We start from the raw sequence: 5346 nt of genomic DNA on the forward strand, positions 1-5346 counted from the left end.
GTGGTTAGGTTTAGGCAACAAAAACACATAGTTAGGTTAAGGCAACAAAAGTACGTAGTTAGGTTCAGGCAACAAAGGCACGTAGTTAGGTCAAGGCAACAAAAGCATGTGGTTAGGTGAAGGCAACAAAAGCATGTGGTTAGGTGAAGGCAACAAAAGCACATGTTTAGGTCAAGGCAACAAAAGCACATGGTTTGGTGAAGGCAACAAAAGCACATGGTTAGGTCAAGGCAACAAAAGCACATGGTTAGGTCAAGGCAACAAAAGCACATGGTTTGGTGAAGGCAACAAAAGCACATGGTTAGGTTAAGGCAACAAAAGCACGTGTTTAGGTTTAGGCAACAAAAGCACGTAGTTAGGTTAAGGCAACAAAAGCACGTGTTTAGGTTTAGGCAACAAAAACACATAGTTAGGTTAAGGCAACAAAAGTACGTAGTTAGGTTCAGGCAACAAAGGCACGTAGTTAGGTGAAGGCAACAAAAGCATGTGGTTAGGTGAAGGCAACAAAAGCATGCGGTTAGGTGAAGGCAACAAAAGCACATGTTTAGGTCAAGGCAACAAAAGCACATGGTTAGGTCAAGGCAACAAAAGCACATGGTTAGGTGAAGGCAAGTGCTAGGGTTAGGGGTTAGGGGGTTACAATCAGGGGGTTAGAATCTTACAGAACGTGACCACCGCTCTCTTGGGTGGAAGTCGGTGCTTGTTAGACCCATCCAACACCCCTCCCACCCATTCAAATCCTACCTTCGCCACCAAAACATTCGTCCTTCTTCTGCCGCATTGCTCCCTGACACCACTGTGTGTCGTTAAACTAAACGGCAACCAGCAGCGTATCATGCAGACGTTAAAGGACAACTTTTTTTGTTGGTGTCACTGCCTGAGCGCTGGATTTCAGTGACTTCTGAGTGAGTCACCACTTAAACTCTGCTGTGTAATATGTTACCAGGCTCACCCTGATTCTTTGTGTCAGGAACAAAATTATAGTGATACCTCTGAATATCAAAAATCTTTTTTTTTTATGCTGGGAACTAATAACCATGTTCAACTCTGCTTTGACATGAGCACACGCAGTAATACAATTTTGACTAATTCATGAGAGAATCAGTGCTTGGAGGAGCAGGAGTTTTAATTGAAAGGGACCATTTGAGAGGAAGAGGTATTTAAATTGAAATGGTGGAGTAATTATAGCTCAGAGTAAAGGGTGTTTTCTCACCTGGTACCTGCTTAAAGGCAAATCTGTGGTAATGTTGAGTGATCCATGGTGATGTTAAGTGATTGAGAAGTGGAAGAACTTTTGTAATATCTCCATGAGGAATTAAAGGAATTACTTCTAAAAGAGATGGGTGCCAGGTTGGAAGTAGAGGCTGACATTTTTTGGGGATCCTGTGGGTCACAGGTTTTAAGAGAGATTCCCATGGGATGGGAGTCAATTTCACCATTCATCACATGACTGGGACGGGACAGGGAAAAAAGTCAATGGGAACAGGTGGGACAAGAATAATTACAGTACTAATATTGAGTTAGCATTGTGAAGTCAGCAGCGTTTAGCTTATTTTCACAGAGCATAGGAAACATATGCCTATAAGTATGAGCACACATATTGTTTTATGTTAAGCACGTGAAGTAAAATGGATATTTGTTAAGATTATATTACCACAATTACAATGCACATTTCTGTTAGCGCCTTAATAGTAATTCCCATTATGCATTAGCATTGAGCTAATGCAGGAAGCGCTAGTTACTTGCCTCATGGTTGTAGCAGTTTATTACCAAGTAGGTTTTCACTCAAGGAATTTGCCTTGGTGTTTGGAGCACACAAAAAACATACAATAAGTCAATAACATAAAAATTGAATAGAAAAATTACAATGAAAATGTGCAAAATATACTGTAATTTGTTGGCTACAGTAGTTTTGAAAACTCATTTTAAAAATTTACTGTTCGTCAGAGCACAAATGAGACAACAATAAGTGTAACAACGACGTTTTGAAGGTGCACCATCCACCAGCATCAGCCACTCTCACCTCAGCTTGCTGCAGCGACTCTGCACTGGGCAGCACTGTGATTCTTTCTATTTTTTTGTTCTTGTAACAGGACTTTTTGACCCTTTGACCGAGAGTTGTGCACTTCCCAATGTGCGGACCTGTAAGAGGCCGATGCTGGTGGACGGTGCAAACTTCCCACACGTCCTGCAACTGCATTTCTGGACGATGGTGGACCTCGATAACATGTTTGTTCATCCTGCAGTGCCCTGTGGGAGACAGTAAAGAAAAGAGCAAGTGGGAGAGACTATCAGTGTGTTGTGTTATTTCTGCTGGTGGAATTTTGTGTAAATTACTGTGCTGATTGTAGCCTTTCACTGCACACAGGCTACAAATGCCATTATGAAAATAAACAACACGCTAAACTAAGATGGATGACACAACTACACAAAGAGGTTTAACTAACCCTATCATGCTACAACTATGGGAAAATACAAGAAGAGTTGAATGGCTAGCTTACAATGATGATTATGATGTTTGTAACAGTGCACCTGCGCTATCTTAGAGGCTGACTTGCAGATTCCACTATTGTCATACATAATTTTCAGATTTTAGCAACAACCTTGTTAACTTTGAGCACAAAATTAAGTTATTTGTCAAAAAATATTTTGCGAACAGTGTGGCGAAACAACTTTGTCAGGACATGACACAGAAAAATATTAAATATCATGACAATGCCAAAATACAATGGAGGGGCGACTTTAAACATTGTAATGGTCCAACCTCCCAGTGATTATTTTTCTTAATAGTATAGGCATACATAATGAGTGGTAAGATCTGACAGAGTTGACATCTTACGGAGTTGACAAAAAATTATATATACATCAAGTTCACAGCAGTTGTAGTGAGTAGCCATTTTATTTTTCGAAGTTGCTCAGAGTTCTCTGAATGCTAATGCTGAATCCTTTAATCCATAATTATTATTTTTTTATTTAAGAGGGCTACTGAGATGACCTGTTATGGCTGAGACACACCCGATATCAATATTATTTAATGAATTTATGAAAATAGAAAAAATAGAAAGCTTACCAGTACTGGGGCAGCATACCTGCCTTTTTAAAAACCAGGAAGTGAGACAGGACTAACTAGTTAGCAAAGTCCTTTTATGCCCGATTAAATGATGTTTTTCTAGAAACTGAGTTGGCAAAAATCTGGGACACATCATTAAAGGGCCAACATTTTCAGAAAACACACACACACACACACACACACACACACACACACACACACAGAATATATATATATATATATATATATATACATATGAAAGAATATGAAAGAAAATATTTTATAAATCATATTTATTTCATATATATAAATCATGTAAAAAATAATGTTTCACAGAAACAGAATTATTGTCTTTATAAGTTATAATTTTAAGGGGTTGTTTGGGGAGGACATAATTTGTTCTCGCTCTCACGCCAGTGTTTATGATTTGTGCATTGTGCAATCACTGAGACAAAGCAGAAATGATTTGTGATGGCTCTAAACCAAGTCTGTTTTGACAAACAATATGTATTTGAGGATACTGAATAAGAGAATAAAACTTTTTTCATAAGGTTTGAGTTATTTTGGTTCAGAGTAACTCATTTGCATTTATACGAAGAGATCTGAGGCACTCAGGAGGGTGATGATTAAAAAGCCTTTATTAATACATGGCTAATCTAATAAAAACATGCCAACGCATTTCAGCCAAAAAGGCCTTCGTCAGGGCAAGGGCAAAATGTTTGTCAGTCAGCTCAGTTCATTGTTAAATAGGTAATCAGAGTCAGCTGTAGGCGGTCACATGATCAGCATGACCTTCTGATGACAGAAAAAAGGGGTCAAAGATATGGCAGACTCTGTACAACAATTTAACATCATTAATTCAACAAATAATCAAGAAAATAAACATATACATACTATATACACTCGTACTATGACTTTTTTCATAAGGTTTGAGTTATTTTGCTTCAGAGTAACTCATTTGCATATTTGGAACCATGATGGAACACCAGAATTTTACACAAAGGAATTCTAGAGCATGGAACTCAGCATGGAACTCAGAACTAACGTGAAAGTTAGTAAGTACACGGTCTTTCTACCAGATCAGGAGTGTTGAGTCTCACTCAGATCAACTTCTGGACATAGCAAGTCATCGACTGACTCAACAAATTCGACGGACTCAGAAAATCTTTGGCGATACAGGTAAGTCACTGTTTGTTTCTCCCTCATGTAAAGACACTTAACTCTTATGGTGGACACAGATTACATTTTGGTTGGGATGAAAATCTGGTTAACAATATTTTTAATGTCTAATGATGTTAGATTTTCACACTGTGTGGACATGATGACATTTTGCAGATGTTCTGGGTTTGTTCTCCATATTTTACAACTAAATGTTGTTATTCTATGTCAAAATGGTGTTGGCATGAGATGCTATGAAGACATTTGATTTTGGTTACATAACAACACAACCTAAAAAATAAAGACAATATCAACGTCATCATCACGTCAGTAATCTATGTCAAATTGATGTTGGCTGACATTAAATTTTGTTCACCCAAAGTCATAACACAAATTTAACCAAATATCAGCGTCAAACAATGTTGGTGGCCAGCTGGGATTTCACTTTGCCAGAGGTTACATGAAATCCAAACTAGTGTGTTAAAGATATCGATTCATTGATACATATCGATTCTGAAAATGTAAACACAACTCATTTTCGTAGTCGTAGTAATGTACCTTTTAACAGAGGCAGCGTTGTAGACAGACTTGGTCTGTGAGGCCATAAATACATTGTGACATGTGGAAAGACAATTCGGTTTTAACTGTAGTACCGATTCTTTCAGTTGTGCCATTTTTAAAATGTCTTTGTCGTGTCCTATGGATGTGTCTTGTTTGAAATACGCTACACTGCCCCCGCGATTTCCAATGGTACTGCTCTGTTTTGTTTGTGTCCATAAGCTTTCAAAAAATGTGCACAAATATGGATGAAATTAAAGCAGAGAGTAGCAGAGAGAAAGCTCTGTCTGTGCCCGTATATGTATCTATCAATGAGCATAAATAAGCCTTAACACTGAGCTGTTTAACATGAGATGTTACCTGTCCTTCTCTCTCTTTAGGAATACCAGTTCATTATGGAACGGCCTGTGGGTGCAATATCCAGTCCATCTGATTTCACCCTCGACCCAAACCTGTTCCCCAGCAACTATGAACTGCTGCAAAGTCTGGGAGAGGGAGGCTTTGGACAGGTGGTGCAGTGTTTCAAAAAGGACACCAATGAGACCGTTGCAGTAAAGATAATGAAATACGGCTGCGACTAC

This window comes from Epinephelus moara, chromosome 3, assembly GCF_006386435.1.
Source record: "Epinephelus moara isolate mb chromosome 3, YSFRI_EMoa_1.0, whole genome shotgun sequence".
NCBI classification, from domain to species: Eukaryota; Metazoa; Chordata; class Actinopteri; order Perciformes; family Serranidae; genus Epinephelus; species Epinephelus moara.